The sequence below is a fragment of the Pseudophryne corroboree genome, chromosome 9, assembly GCF_028390025.1.
Source record: "Pseudophryne corroboree isolate aPseCor3 chromosome 9, aPseCor3.hap2, whole genome shotgun sequence".
Classification (NCBI taxonomy): Eukaryota; Metazoa; Chordata; class Amphibia; order Anura; family Myobatrachidae; genus Pseudophryne; species Pseudophryne corroboree.
The window spans coordinates 98,072,467-98,089,365 of NC_086452.1; the positions used below are offsets into that span (position 1 = coordinate 98,072,467).

The 16,899-nt window shown below is 48.2% G+C and overlaps 1 protein-coding gene and 1 pseudogene across 1 annotated transcript in view; one reads left to right on the forward strand and one right to left on the reverse strand.

The window, feature by feature from the left end:
* Nucleotides 1-16,899, reverse strand: part of CCDC93 (coiled-coil domain containing 93) — a 109,608-nt gene that overhangs the window by 82,309 nt on the left and 10,400 nt on the right. The gene's annotated exons all lie outside the window — the stretch shown is intronic.
* LOC134959612 (U6atac minor spliceosomal RNA) lies at nucleotides 1,403-1,476 on the forward strand (annotated as a pseudogene).

A 16,899-nucleotide genomic window follows, 5' to 3' on the forward strand; every position in this document is an offset into this window, starting at 1 on the left:
CCAGTAGCCGAGGAAGCAGAGCCTATCATTTAAGTAGGTCTGCTCCTCTCTCCTCAGTCCCTCGATGCAGGGAGCCTGTTGCCAGCAGTGCTCCCTGAAAAGGAGAAAAAAATCCTAACAAAAATGCTTTCTAAGCAGGAAACTCAGGAGAGCTCCCTGCAGTGCACCCATTCTCCTCTGGGCACAGTCTAAAACTGAGGTCTGGAGGAGGGGCATAGAGGGAGGAGCCAGTGCACACCCAGAATCCAAAGTCTTTCTTAAAGTGCCCTATCTCCTGCGGAGCCCGTCTATTCCCCATGGTCCTTACGGAGTCCCCAGCATCCTCTAGGACGTTAGAGAAATATATATATTCGTGTATCAGCTACCATTGTACTTAACTTGCAATAGCAAGCACATGGCTGGAGGCCATTTTAATATTACTTCCTGGTCCTTCTCCCAGGAAGTTGCTGCCCTACAACACTCTGCCACAAGAAGAGCAGGGGCGTTATTAGGAATTTTTTCTTGTACAGGTTTCACTATTGAAGTTTAACCCACGTGCACTGCACTGCGGATTTACACACACTTTACTTACATGGTAATAAGTCACTGTACTGATCTGTCCTTCTCTACTTGTCTGTCTGTGTACATAAGAGTAAGGCTGATGCAAAACGAGCAGCTTCGCTGCAAGGTCTGACAGACATTATGTCTGGCAAATACGATTACAAATACAGACCCTTCCCTGATCCTCCTTATACAATGTTTTCTGACGATTCAATGCCAGACCTCTTATCATTACTGACAGCCCGGCCATTGTTAATCTCATCAGGGCAGTACGTCAGGTTCTACAGTTTACGAAGACTGACCAACAGGGAACTCCGGTTTGTTTCCTTCATAACCAGCTAATACATATCAAGACTCCAGCTGCTATGACGTTTAAATACCCGTTGAAGCGTACCCTGGAGTATGCAGCAGTAGGGGTGTTGCTTAGACTTGCTTTGGTGGGAGTTTGGTTAACAAGGCTGTAGTTGCATGGGCAATACAGTTCAAGTTTGGTCTACAAGAAGACCACCTTATTCTAGGTACGGCTTCTGCGGACGTCGGCCAGTTTAGTTCTCGCTTTTCTGCTTCACTAGTTGTGGCACGACGTGCACTTTGTCTACGTTCTTACCAGGCGGAGTCAGATTCTACACGAGAATAGAAGCGTTACCTGGTTACGCTGGTTAGAGGTTTGGTCCTGAATTGGACAAATGCATTTCGCAGGCCATGAGGGGGGGAAATCTGGTTTCCTACCATTGCCTACACAAATTCCTAAACGGAAATACTCAGGATAGCGTTCATTACCTTTACACTTCAGTCCTTTCGAGGCCGTGTTACAGAGAACAACCACACACAGGAGATGTGGTAGAGGACGTGGTTTCAACCAACCACTAATTGTCGTCAACACATATACGGTTAAGGCACTGCCACCTATTTAGTGGCATCTCTAACCAAGTTTTTCAGCGGCCTTTACAGGACGCTAAGACCAGTGGCATAAGGGATTTTCAGCCCATCCCGGATCATCAGATGGCATCCACAGATGGGTGGATCCGCAATTTTGTGTTCAAGGATACGGTTCGATTGTATTCCACTATTACGATTGGGCATGACAGGTCTGCCTGGGTCAGAAGACAGGACGGCGGTTCTGCAGACCATGATAGTCTCTAGTAGATTCAGCAGTTTGCTTCCGGTCCCAGTCACCAACCGAGTCCCGGTTATTATTCCAGTTTTTGGTAGTTCCAAAGCCGGATGACTGTCAGTCCGATATTGACCCTAAAGTAGCTTAATCAGTAAGTCACTTACTACAGATTCAAGATGGAATTTCTGCAGTTAGTGACTGCAGGTTCGGATCCCCAGTAATTCAGAATTTCCATGGATCTCAAGAATACGTATTTAGATGCATCAGGACTACTTATGTTTCGCAGTAAAAACCATTGTCAATTTCAAGACTACCATTTGCCTTCTTATCGGCACCTCGGGTAGTAACAAAATAATGTCTGTCATGATAGCTCATCTCAGATCCGTGGGAGTGATAACAGTTCCGTAATTTGGGGATCTGCTCATCAAAGCGCCGTCTCAAAACTTATCCTGCAACAGGCCTTACTAACGTACAATGTGCTAGTTCAGCTCGGTTGGATTGTCAACCTCAAGAAATCAAGCCTGATTCCGTCACAAAGGTTTTGTTCCTAGGAATGACTCCGTGGATAAACGGATTTACCTGCCAGACCACAACACACAAAGTGTTCGTCATCAGGTACAGTTAGCACGCAATCCACGGACAATCGGTGCATTTGTGCATTCGACTGTTAGGAAAGATGGTGGCGGCTTTCGAAGCACTCTAGTTCGGAAGATTTCGCTCAAGTCCTTTTCAACGGAGGTTCTTGCATAGTGGTCAGGCTCGCATCTACAAATTCATCAGGTAGCGCGGTTGTCTCCAAGGGCCAGAGTATCACTACTCTCGTGGCTCCAAATACACAATCTCACATCGGCGTCTGGAATTGGATAATTCTAACGACGGACGCGAGTCTCAGAGGTTGGGGAGCAGTGGTCCAAAATGGTCAGCTTTAGAGTCCCTAGTCAGACCAAGACAGGTTACTGTCAATAAATGTCCTGATTCTCAGGGCAATTACAACGCGCTGCGACAGGCAGTACAAATGCTTCAAACTCAGACTGTCCAGGTTCAGTCAGACAACGCAACGGCAGTCGCGTACATCAACAAACAAGGAGGAACTCGAAGCCACATGGACATGCGGGAAGTTGCTTGAATCCTCAATTGGGCCGAGCATCACCAGGTGATATTGTCGGCAGTGTTCATTCCGGGAGTGGACAACTGGGAAGCGGATTATCTCAGCCGTCAGGATTTTCACCCAGGAAAATGGGCCTTAAATCCAGAAGGGTTTCACATGTTGGTCCAGCGGTGGGGTTACCTACAGGTGGATCTGATAGCATCCCGCCGGATTCATCAAACATCCCAGTATGTGTCCAGAACACGAGATCCAAAGGCAGTGGCAGTGGATGCTCTCACGATCGCGTGGCCGTACAGCCTCGTGTATCTGTTTCCACCGTTTCCGCTGCTTCCTCTGTTGCTAAAGCGGATCAAACGAGAGTCCACCACAGTCATACTAGTGGCGCCTCATTGGCCACGGAGAGTGTGGTTCTCGGAGCTCCGCGGACTACTCGCAGACAATCCTTGGCCGCTCCCGCTACGTCTGGACCTGTTACAACGGGGTCCATTCCTTTACCCCGGTTCGACGGGGTAGTTGTTGAAACTGCCCTCTTAAGATGAGAGGGCATTCCAGAATTTGTTATACCAACCATGTTACGGGCTAGGAAGCCAGTTACGGCAGCTCATTATCACAGGATTTGGCGTGCCCATATAGGGTGGTGTGAAGCTCGGAAGTTTCCGACCTAATCCTTCAAGTTATCCCGTCTTTTGATATTTCTACAGACTGGGTTATATGGAGGACTGCGTTTATCTACACTAAGGGTGCAGGTCTCTGCCTTGTCAATTTACTTACAAAGGCGTTTGGCCCTGTTGTCAACAGTACACACTTTCCTACAAGGTGTCCTCAGAGTACAACCTCCATTTATTCCACCTACAGCGCCATGGGACTTGAATCTGGTGTTAGATTTGTTACAGTCTTCTGTTTTTTCTTGAACCTTTACAACAGGTGGATGTTACGTTTCTCACTTGAAATACAGTTTTTCTCTTAGCCTTAGCTTCAGCAAGGCGTGTTTCAGAATTGGGTGACTTGTCATGCAAGCCACCGTATCTGGGGTTTCATGTTGATAGAACAGAATGTCGGACGAATCCCGCTTTCCTATCAAAGATAGTGTAATTCTTAGACCTCAATCAACCAATCGTACTTCCTGTGTTATCAGGAAGTTCAGAAACTTCAGCTACTTCGGATATGGTACATGCACTACGCGTTTATGTAACCCGAACACCATCTGTACGTAAAACCGATACATTGGTTGTTCTCTATGATGCAGTTAAGATGGCTTGGCCAGTTTCCAAGCAGACTTTTACCAGATGGATTAAACTGACCATACGTCTGTCTTATCTTCATGCTAGGCTACAGCCGCGTACATCAGTTTCAGCTCATTCCACACATTCAGTGGGAACGTCATAGGCAGCAGGTCGTGGAGTTTCTACAACGCAACTTTGCCGAGCTGCTACATGGTCATCAGTGCACACATTTGTGCGCTTTTACAAGTTTGATACGTTTACGGCATCAGCATCTAGCTTTGGTCGTCTAGTGTTACAGGTGCCAAACAGCTCTCCCGCCCAAGGGGGAAACTTTGGTACGTCCCAAGAGTACTCCAGTGACCCCTAGTGGATGAAAAAAAAATTGGATTTTGGTACTTACCAGGTAAATCCTTTTCTTTGAATCCACAGGGGGCACTGGACGCCCACCCAGAGCAGTTTACCTGTCTTGTGGTAAGTTCAGTGGATCTTATGGTAACACATTATCACCGATGGATACGATGTTACGGTGATATCTATTATGGTGTCAACTGTTTTGTTGTCAGTTACGTTATGTGTCAACTTTAATGCTGACCGTTATATTATAATGTTATATGTAATTCTCTAGGTTTCATCCTCTCTATCGCTCCTATTCGGCTCAGTAAAAATACTGAAGGCTCTGTGGGAGTATGGAGGGGGTGACCAGTTACTAATTTAAATATTTAAATGTGCCATTCCCGGCTACGCCCCGTCCAGTGCCCCCTGTGGATTCAAAGAAAAGGATTTACCTGGTAAGTACCAAAATCCTATTTTTCAGCAGATGCACAAAAGGTGTGAAGTACTGGCACCAAAATGTATATAATAATTTCTCACACTACGCGTGTGCTGGGCACTGGAGGTGGGAGCAGGCATATTATACCGATAATGAGGCGAATGTACCGGATAAACCTTACAGTGCCCCGGGATCTGTACTCTGCTCCATCACCGCTCATGGCCTGAACTCACTGGTGGGATGGACTCAGTACTGGAATGGTTTGTGGACCTGCAATTCCTGACCAGCATCCACAAAATCTAAGGGTCAGGCAGGACTTTTCCCTTTAGTGGGGTGCAGAGTGGTCTATGGACCATCAGTAAGTAAGTGAAGAGCTGGACTGATTGCGGACACGTAGTTGCCAATATTATAAAAATAGGATTTTAATTACCTACCGGTAAATCCTTTTCTCATAGTCCATAAGGGATATTGGGGAATCTAGTATGATGGGGTATAGAAGGGGGCCAAAGGAGCCGGTGCACTTTAAATTTCTTCACTGGGTGTGCTGGCTCCTCCCGAATATGCCCCCTTCCGCAGGCAGTTATAGGTAAAAATGTGCCCGAAGGAGAAAGGACATATATGAGAGAAGGAAACATGATAACAAAGAGTGGTGAGATTTATATACCAGCACACCACTAACATACCAGCAACGGCTGGTAACAACAACAGCAACAGCTGAACAGGTAAACACATAAAAGAGAACCTGCAGAAAAGTGAAGACACTGAGGCGGTGCCCAATATCCCTTATGGACAACGAGTAAAGGATTTACCAGTAGGTAATTAAAACCCTATTTTCTCTAGCATCCATAGGGGGATATTGGGGAATCTAGTACGATGGGGGTGTCCCAAAGCTTCCAGAACGGGCGTCCTCTTTGGCCAGGGTATCAAACTTGGAGAACTTCACAAAAGTGTTCTTCCCCGACCAGGTTGCAGCTCGGCATAGTTGCAAGGCCTAGACTCCACGGGCAGCCGCCCAGGAAGAGCCTACCGATCGTGTAGAGTGTGCCTTTAGAGACTTAGGAACAGGTAAGGCTGCCGACACATAGGCCTGTTGGATAGTAAGCCTAAGCCAACAAGCAATGGACTGCTTCGAAGCAGGACAACCCTTTTTCTGCTCATCATAGAGCACGAACAAGGAATCCGTCTTTCTGATCCTAGCCATCCGCTTGATATAGATCTTCAAGGCTCGCACAGCATCCAATGCCTCCGAAGGAGAAGAACCAGAACTCGACGGAACCACAATAGGTTGATTCAGGTTAAACGCGGAGACGACCTTCGGCAGGAACTGCTGTCTAGTCCGGAGCTCCGCTCTGTCCTCGTAAAAGACCAAGGGGGTCATTCAGACTGGGGGGTCTGAACTGCGTATGCGTGTGTCGCTGTCGCCGGGCAGCGACGACTCTAATGAAGAAAGCGATCGCTCCAGCGATCGCAAGAAGATGGACAGGCAGAAGGCGTTCGTGGGTGGCAACTCACCGTTTTCTGTGAGTGTCCGGAAAAATGCAGGCATGCCCAGCCGTTCCGGAGGAGGATTCCTGGATAGTCACAGCGACTGAGTAAGTCCTGGGCTGTGCAGAAACTGCACAAACTTTTGTTTGTGCAGCTCACTGCACAGCCGATCGAACCCCTGCAAAGCGTTTACCCCCTCCCCTGTAGGCAAAGATTACCAGGTCGCAGCAGTGCAAAAAATAGCCTGCGTGTACGGACTTTTACACGATAAAGCCCCCAATTCTGAGATACGACGAGCAGAAGCCAGGGCCAGTAACATCACCGTCTTCCACATGAGGTATTTGTTGTCTACCGTCATCAGAGGTTCAAACCAGGAGGACTGTAGAAATTCCAACACTACATTCAAATCCCAGGGTGCTGTAGGCGGCACAAAAGGAGGTTGTATGTGGAGTACCCCTTGCAAGAAGGTCTCAACTTCTGGCAAAACTGCCAATTTCTTCTGGAAGAAAATGGAGAGAGCTAAAATCTGGACCTTAATGGAACCCAGACGTAAGCCCTTATCCACACCAGCCTGCAGGAAACGTAAGAAACGTCTCAAGTGGAACTCAGCAGGCGGATACGTACCAAGAGACATAGCTCCTCCAGATATGATGATAGTGTTTTGACGTCACAGGTTTCCTGGTCTTAACCATGGTAGCAATAACCTTTTTGGAAAGGCCCTTGTGAGCTAGGATGTTCTGCTCAACCTCCATGCCGTCAAACAAAGTCGCTGTAAGTCCGGGTAGACGAACGGTCCTTGTTGAAGATCTCTTCTGAGAGGTAGAGGCCACGGGCCAAATGTAATAGAGTGAGAGTTTCAGAAAGTGAGAGATTTGGTAAGGTTTTTCAGTAATTTTTTAAGGTGGCAATCATTTACACTGCAAAACCAGGTTGATCTTACTGTGTAAATGATTGCCACTTTTAAAAAAAACTGCAAAACCTTACCAAATCTCTCACTCTATTACATTTGGCCCCAAAGGTCTTCGATGGACATGTCCAGAAGATCCGCTTACCATTCCCTCCGAGGCCAATCCGGGGCAATCAGAATTGCCTGGACTCCCTGATTTCTGATGCGCTTGAGCACCCATGGGAGCAACGGAATCAGAGGAAGCAGGTAGACCAGCTGGTAAGGCCAAGGCTACGTCAGTGCATCTACTGCCCTCGCCTGAGGGTCCCTGGTTCGAGAGCAATATAAGTGAAGGTTCTTGTTGAGACGAGAAGCCATCATGTCTATCTGCGGGCAGCCCCACCGGCGGATGATCTGCTGGAACAGTCGCTGGTGGAGACCACACTCCCCCGGGTGGAGATCGTGACGACTCAGCAAGTCTGCTTCCCAGTTGTCTACGCCCGGAATGAAGATTGTGGACATTGCTCTTGCATTTCTTTCTGCCCAGAGGAGTATCCTGGACACCTCTCGCATGCAGGATCTGCTTTTTGTCCCTCCTTGCAAATTTACGCCACTGCTGTGGCGTTGTCCGACTGTACTTGGATTGCATGATACTTAAGCAGAGCATTGTAGATCGCCCGAAGTTCCAGAATGTTGATCAGAAGGAGGCTTTCGTGGGCTGACCACCTGCCCTGGAACTGCGCCCCTTGGGTGACAGCTCCCCATCCTCTTAGACTCGCATCCGTCGTGAGGAGGGTCCAATCCTGAATCCCGAAACTCCGGCCATCCAATAGATTGGAGGACTGCAGCCACCAGAGGAGGGAAATCCTGGCCTGAGACGACAGCCGTATCATCCGGTGCATCTGAAGATGTGATCTGGACCATTTGCTCAGGAGATCCAGCTGAAAAGTTCTGGCATGGAACCTTTCATATTGGATCGCCTCGTATGAGGCAACCATCTTTCCCAACAATCTTATACAAAGATCTATTGATATGGAGCAACAAAAGTTCCCTGGTTCTTGCTTTGATCAGAAGATCGTCCAGGTAAGGGGCAATATTGACTCCCTGGACCCGGAGCTGGAACATCATCTCCGCCATCATCTTTGTGAACACCCTCGGACTTGTGGACAGGCCGAAGGGCAGTGCCTGGAATTGGTAGTGATTGTCCAGCAGGGCAACCCTCAGGTATGCCTGATGAGGCGGCCAAATTGGAATATGGAGGTAGGCGTCCTTGATATCCAAGGAAACCATGAATTCCTGTTCTTCCAGGCCCGCAATCACTGCTCGCAAGGATTCCATTTTGAACTGGAACACCTTCAGGTAAGGATCCAAGGACTTGAGATTGATAAATGGGCCTTACCAAACCGTCCGGTTTCTGTACCACAAACAGCTTGGAGTAATAACCCTTGCCTCATTGTGGTATTGGTACTGGAACAATGACGTGGGACTGGACCAACTTTAGTATGACTTGTTGCAACGTAACATGCTTATCTGCCAAAGCTGGTAAGCTTGATTTGAAAAATCGTTGGGGAGGAGCACTGTCAAACTCCAGCTTGTAGCCTTGAAAAACGAGATCCCTGACCCAGGTATCCTGGCAGGAAGCCTCCCAGACGCGGCTGAAGTGGCGCAGTCGAGCTCCCACCTCGAGATCCCCTCAGGGTGGGTGGGCACCGTCATGCTGAGGCCTTAGTGGAAGCAGAACTGGTGGTCTGTTCCTGAGAACTGGTGTTTGCAGGTTTTCTTGACTTACCTCTGGTGCTTCTAGTCGCATTGGAGGCACCTCTGACCTTAGATTGAAATCTGTGAGACCGAAAGGACTGTACAGACGGCCCCGGGTAGGAGCGTCTCGCCGGCGGGGCCCCAGAGGGGAGAAACGTGGATTTCTAAGCCGTAACTTTGGAAATCCAGGTATCCAATTCAACCCCAAAGAGCCATTCCCCTGAAAAAGTGGAGGGATTCCACACTGCATTTGTATTCCGCGTCCGCTACCACCGACGCAACCACAAGGCTCTGCGCACTAACACTGCCATGGCAGAAGTCCTAGCATTACTGTTCCCCATCTCCTTGAGCGAATCACAGAGGACGCGTGTAGTGTCCTGAATGTGCTTTAGTAGGGTCACCAAGGTGAGCAGAGGCCCTCCTGAATTTGAGTAGCCCGTGAATGAATGACATGGGTCATCCAGCAACCCGCAATGACCGGCCTTTGCGATACTCCTGCTGCCATGTAAATAGATTTGAGTGTAGCTTCTATTTTTCTATCCCCAGGATGCTTTATGGTAATGGAGACAGGGGCAGGCAGCACCGCCTTTTTGGACAGTCGACAGACTGGTACATCAACCGGGGGTTCCTCACAAAATTTCCTACCTTCAGGAGTAAATGGGAAAGTGCGCAAAAACTTTCTTGACACTTGGAATTTTTTGTCTGCATTTTTCTAGGCCAACTTGTATAGGTCATCTAATTCTGCAGAATCAGGAAAGTGACATTAGGCTTGTTTTGTGTAAAGAAAAACGACTGCTGTAACGCAGTGTTCTCTAGAGGGAGCTTTAACACGTCTGTATAGCCAGAATTAGGGGTTCAATACCCTGAGCAGAATCGGTATCCCCACTAATGGGGTCCAAGTCCTCCCCATCCTCCTGTATATCCTCATCTGTGTCAGATAGTAGAGAGGGCAAACCACGCTTTTGTGGCCCTGCATGAGAGACGGGGGGCTGTGCAACATCTGCCCTAGCAGCTAAATCTTCAACAGCCTGTTATAGTAGCTGAGTTTTCTGAACAGTAGCAGTGAGCTGGAATGACATAACAGACATAGTTTTAAGAGACCCTAGCCAGTGGGGCTCTGGACCCTCTTCCCCAGCCCCTTCACTGATTTGTGAAGATTGGCTGCATTGTTCACATGAAACAGAATCAGAAGATAATTGAGAGAATCTGGTGTGGCATACCATGCACAGCTTGTGTTTACCCATGTTTCACAGTAAGCACAATAACATACACACAGACAGTAATATATTTCAAGCCTGCCCTTACCGTATGTGAGAGGAGACACACAGAGAGAAGGACACCAGCACACCCCTAGCTGCACAGTCCCAGTGAGGCTGACAGCTTACTATATCACAGTAAACACTAATAAATGATGTCCTGTAGAGGACTCAGATAGTGTACAATAGCGGCTCTCCCCCTTTGCTACACCCTGTACCAGTTTTCCAGCGTGTCCTGTGAAGCAGGAAGCGCTGTGTATGCTGTCTGTGGCTGCATTAAACAGAGGAAGGCACCAAAATGCCTCTGGTCCCGCTCTGAGGTAGCTCCGCCCCCTCCAATGGCGCCGGAGCTACAGTGACTATTTATACTGACAATGTGTCCTGTTTGCTTACAAACATCACACAAGTGCTAGTTCAAGCGATTGTCAGCCAGTCTACACGGGGAGCTCTAGCGGGACTCTCCCAGGTGGGTCCCGTATGCCGCACCCGCGTTCAGCCGTACTTTAAACCGTGGGGCCCCCCTAGCGGGGCCCCTGGTTTGTACTCACTACAGGCGTCACCTTCAGGCAGTGTTGCGGTGTGCTGTGCGGCGTGCTGCGATTGTGACAGCCAAGGCGCAGTGCCCCACTGAATAACCACCCCTCAGGACGGTGGTCCTGCAGCGGGGAAGCGGCTCCGCACCTCATAAGGCCGGTGAACGCCCCCCCCAAATCACACGGTGCAGGTATGCTGTTGCCCAAACAGCATACCGAAAAAAACAAACATTAAAAAGAAATTGAAGAAAACTCTCTGGAGCTCAGAGATGTGCATCCTCTCCTGAGGGCACTTTTTTCTAAACTGCCTGTGGGAGGGGGCATAGAGGGGAGGAGCCAGCACACCCAGTGAAGAAATTTATAGTGCACCAGCTCCTTTGGCCCCCGTCTATACCCCATCGTACTAGATTCCCCAATATCCCTTATAGATGCTAGAAAAACAGTATCTAGGGACACTGCTGCTGGTTCCACCTACCTGCAAAGAGAAGCCATGCAAGACACAAATATTTACAGAAAAATTGTCTGTCATGTGCACTTCAGGATGTCCTGTCATTTACAAATACAGTAGAGCAGGGGTGTTTAAAGCCCTAAAATAGGATTTTGGTACTTACCAGGTAAATCCTTTTCTTTGAATCCATAGGGGGCACTGGAGTACTCTTGGGATATGGACGGGCTTCCGTAGGAACAGCACTGAATATTTAAATTTAGAACACTCCACCCCTCCATATCCCCGAGTACCTCTCAGTGTTTTTTACTGAGCCGAACAGGAACTATAGAGAGGTTGACAATGGAGTATTACATATAACATAACGGACAATAACGAAGTTGACACATAACGTTACTGACAACTAAACAGTTGACACCCTAACCAGCACTTGTAATTTGAACCAGTCGGTGAAAGTGTGTTACCATAAGATCCTCAGAACTCACCATAACTAGGTAAAACTGCTCTGGGTGGGCGTCCAGTGCCCCCTATGGATTCAAAGAAAAGGATTTACCTGGTAAGTACCAAAATCCTATTTTCTTTATCATCCACTAGGGGTCACTGGAGTACTCTTGGGACGTACCAAAGCTTCCCCCGTGGGCGGGAGAGCTGTTTGGCACCTGTAACACTAGGCGGCCAAAGCTAGATGCTGATGCCGCAAACGTATCAAACTTGTAAAAGCGCACAAACGTGTGCACTGAAGACCATGTAGCCGCACGGCAAAGCTGTGTCGTAGAAGCTCCCCGACCAGCTGCCCATGAAGTTCCCACAGAACGTGTGGAATGAGCGGTTACTGACGTAGGCGGTTGTAACCTAGCATGAAGGTAAGCCTGACGTATGGTCAGTTTTATCCATCTGGATAAGGTTTGTTTAGACGCTGGCCAACCCATCTTGGCAGCATCATAGAGAACAAACAACGTATCCGTCTAACGAACTGAAGACGTTCGGGATACATAAACGCGTAATGCGCGTACCACATCCAGAGTTCCAGAATGTGCTGTCAACACAGGAACTACTATTGGTTGATTGATGTGAAAAGATGACACTACCTTTGGTAAGAAAGCGGGATTCGTCCGAAGTTCCGCTCTGTTATCATGAAACACCAAATACGGTGACTTGCATGACAAGGCACCCAAATCCGAAACACGCCTTGCCGAAGCTAAGGCTAGAAGAAAAATTGTTTTCCAAGTGAGAAACTTTATATCCACTTGCTGTAAGGGTTCAAAATATGAAGACTGTAAGAACTCTAAAGCCAGATTCAAGTCCCATTGCGCTGTAGGTGGAATGAATGGAGGCTGTACTCTGAGGACACCTTGGAGAAAAGTGCGTATAGACGGCAATAGAGCCAATCGTCTTTGAAAGTAAATTGACAAAGCAGATACCTGCACCTTTAGTGTAGATAAACGCAGTCCTCCATCTAACCCTGTTTGTAGAAACAACAAAAGGCGGGATAACTTGAAAGATGATGTCGGAAACTTCCGAGCTTCACACCAACCTATATAGGCACGCCATATTCTGTAATAATGAGCTGCCGTAACTGGCTTCCTAGCTCGTAACATGGTTGGTATAACCGAATCTGGAATGCCCTCTCTTCTTAAGAGGGCGGTCTCAACAGCCACCCCGTCAAACGCAGCCGCGCTAAATCGGGGTAAAGGAACGGACCCTGTTGTAACAGGTCTGGACGCAGTGGGAGCGGCCAAGGATCGTCTGCGAGTAGTCCTCGGAGATCCGAGAACCAAGCTCTCCGAGGCCAATGAGGCGCCACTAGTATGACTGTGACCGACTCTCTTTTGATCCGTTTTAGCACCAGAGGGAGCAACGGAAACGGTGGAAACAGATACACAAGACTGTACGGCCACGCGACAGTGAGAGCATCCACCGCCACTGCCTTTGGATCTCTTGTTCTGGACACATACTGGAACGTTTGGTGATTGTGTCGAGACGCCATCAGGTCCACCTGAGGATAACCCCATCTCTAAACCAACATGTGAAACACTTCTGGATTTAATGCCCATTCGCCTGGATGAAATTCCCGACGATTGAGATAATCCGCTTCCCAGTTGTCCACTCCCGGAATGAACACTGCCGACAATATCACCTGGTGGCATTCCGCCCAATTGAGGATACGAGCTACTTCCCGCATTGCCATGCGGCTTCTTGTTCCTCCTTGTTTGTTGATGTATGCGACCGCCGTCGCATTGTCCGACTGCACTTGGACAGGCTGAGAGCGAAGCATGTGCACTGCTTGTCGTAGCGCATTGTAAATTGCGCGGAGTTCTAGGACATTTATAGACAGCAATTTCTCGTGATCCGCCCAGAGACCCTGGAGCTGACAATTTTGAATTACCGCTCCCCAACCTCTGAGACTGGCGTCCGTAGTTAGAATTATCCAATTCCAGCCTCCGAACCGTCTTCCTGCGGTTAAATTGTGTTCCTTGAGCCACCAGAGCAGAGATACTCTTGCCCTTGGCGACAACCTCACCCTGTGGTGAATCTGCAGATGCGGGCCCGTCCACTGGGCGAGCACATTCAGTTGAAATGGACGTGAGTGAAATCTTCCGAACTGAAGCGCTTCGAAAGCTGCTACCATTGTGCCTAAAAGGGCGAATGCACAAGTGTACCGACACTGTGCGTGGCTTGAGCACTAATTGTACTAGATGGCGTAGAATTTGTACTTTCTGCTGTGGTAGGTAAATTCTTTGATTGACCGTATCGAGAATCATACCTAGGAATTGAAGGCGTTGAGACGGAATTAGATGTGATTTCTTGAAGTTGACAATCCAACCGTGGTGAACCAGTACATCGTATGTTAGCAGCGCATGTTGGAGAAGTATCTGTTGAGACGGAGCTTTGATGAGCAGATCGTCTAAATACGGAACTATTGTCACTCCCAGGGATCTGAGATGAGCTATCATCACAGACATCACTTTGGTGAATACCCGTGGCGCTGATGACAGGCCAAACGGTAGAGCCTGAAACTGGTAATGGTTCTGGCGTATTGCAAACCGTAAGAATTTCTGATGAGGCTGCCAAATTGGAATGTGTAAGTACGCATCCTTGAGATCTAGCGCAATCATAAATTCCTTTGGCTCTAAACCCGCAATCACCGAACGCAGAGACTCCATTTTGAATCTGTAGTAAGTTACGTACTGATTGAGACCCTTTAAGTTCAATATTGGTCTGACTGAGCCATCCGGCTTCGGTACCACAAACAGACTTGAATAATAACCCTGACCCTGTTGGTGTACAGGGACCGGAATCAAAACTGCCGAATCCAGTAGGGACTGAATGGCAATTTGCAGAACCGTCCTCTTGTCGTCCGACAGAGGCAATCCTGTCTTGAAAAACCGCAGAGGCGGAAGACAGTCGAACTCTATTTTGTAACCTTTTAACACTAAATTGCGGATCCACCCATCCGCGGATGTGTGGAACCACGCCAAATGGAACTTCTGAAGGCGTGCTCCCACAATCGGAGAACCGAGATGGGCTGGTAGCCCGTCATGCCACTGGCTTGTCGGTAACCTTAGCGTCCTGGCGAGTTGTGTTGGTTTGTTGGAAACCACGTCCGCGACCACGTCTAGCAGGCGTGGCTGTTCCTCTGCCACGTCCTCGAAAGGGCTGAGGTCTAAAGGATTTGAACTAAGGTCCAGCGTACCTTCTTCTTGATACCGGTGGAGGCAATGGTAAGAAAACAGACTTAGCCTCAGCAATCCATGCGTCCAATTCAGGACCAAACAACTTCTTGCCATCGTAAGGCAACGCCTCTATACCTCGTTTGACCTCTGCCTCCGCATGATAAGCACGCAGCCAGAGTGCTCTTCGTGCCGTAACTAGCGACGATGAAATACGAGAAGTGAGCTGGCAGACGTCAGTAGACGCTGTACAGAGATACTCTACAGCCTCAATCATTTGATTTACAAGAATTATCAGGTTTTCGTCATGTAAAGCAGATTTGAGTTCTGTAAGCCATATTATGAGTGCCTTAGTGACCCAAATGCCAACCAATCCAGGTCTCAGCATCACACCTGCTGCTACATACATGGATTTTAGCATAGTTTCTATCTTGCGATCTGAAGGGTCTTTAAGCGTAGTAGCTGCTGGCACTGGTATGGTTAATTTCTTGGTAAGCTTTGACACTGAAGAATCAACTCTTGGTGGATTCTCCCATGTACATGTTACCGAGTCTGGAAACGGGTAACTAGACTTAAATCTGCGAGGTATAGAAAACCGTTTATCTGGATTCTGTCATGTTTCTACTAACATCTGATTAAGGGATTCCGACACAGGAAAACTTATTGGAGTTTTTTGTCGTTTAGTAAATACGACCTGATCATTTGTGAGAGGCTCCTCAGTTTCAGTAAACTTCAGAGACTGACGTACCGCTCTGATGAGATCATCAATGCCGGAACTGTTAAAATCCTCGCCATCTGACTCCACTTCGCCCTCCTCACCCTCATCTTGTTCCGTGAGGTCTGGCATGGAATCGTCAGAATGCAACATAGCAGAAACTGGAAAATCATAAGACATATGAAATTTATCCCGTTTACCCAAAATGGATTTGGACCTTACGCAAGGCTGAGACGCCTCTTCTGGCGGTCTCACCCTAGACTCAGATCTTGCCGTTTCCCGCTCCTGACGAGCGGCGGTCAATTCTGATTGTAACCTATCTAGTACATTTACTAACATACCCCACGGAGGGTCCGGTGAGGACATTGGTTGTAAAACTGGAGCAGAAATGGTATTCTGAACCGAATTCACAAAACATACTGTACATGTGGTAGATCCATCCGGTAACACACTGTTACAGACTTTGCAATTATGCTTTTTAGTTTTTGCTGGTGCCTTACTCATTATGGCGACAGACAAAACAATACACAAAAACAGACACTTGCACGTCTCAGTAAAAATAAGAATTTACTTACCGATAATTCTATTTCTCGTAGTCCGTAGTGGATGCTGGGGACTCCGTCAGGACCATGGGGATTAGTGGCTCCGCAGGAGACAGGGCACAAAATTAAAAGTTTGACCACTAGGTGGTGTGCACTGGCTCCTCCCCCTATGACCCTCCTCCAAGCCTCAGTTAGGATACTGTGCCCGGACGAGCGTACACAATAAGGAAGGATTTTGAATCCCGGGTAAGACTCATACCAGCCACACCAATCACACTGTACAACTTGAGATCTGAACCCAGTTAACAGCATGATAACAGAGGAGCCTCTGAAAAGATGGCTTCCAACAATAATAACCCGATTTTTGTAACAATAACTATGTACAAGTATTGCAGACAATCCGCACTTGGGATGGGCGCCCAGCATCCACTACTGACTACGAGAAATAGAATTATCGGTAAGTAAATTCTTATTTTCTCTGACGTCCTAAGTGGATGCTGGGGACTCCGTCAGGACCATGGGGATTATACCAAAGCTCCCAAACGGGCGGGAGAGTGCGGATGACTCTGCAGCACCGAATGAGAGAACTCCAGGTCCTCCTTAGCCAGGGTATCAAATTTGTAGAATTTTACAAACGTGTTCTCCCCTGACCACGTAGCTGCTCGGCAGCGTTGTAATGCCGAGACCGCTCGGGCAGCCGCCCAAGGTGAGCCCACCTTCCTTGTGGAGTGGGCATTTACAGATTTTGGCTGTGGCAGGCCTGCCACAGAATGCGCAAGTTGAATTGTGCTACAAATCCAACGAGCAATCGTCTGCTTAGACGCAGGAACACCCAGCTTGTTGGGTGCATACAG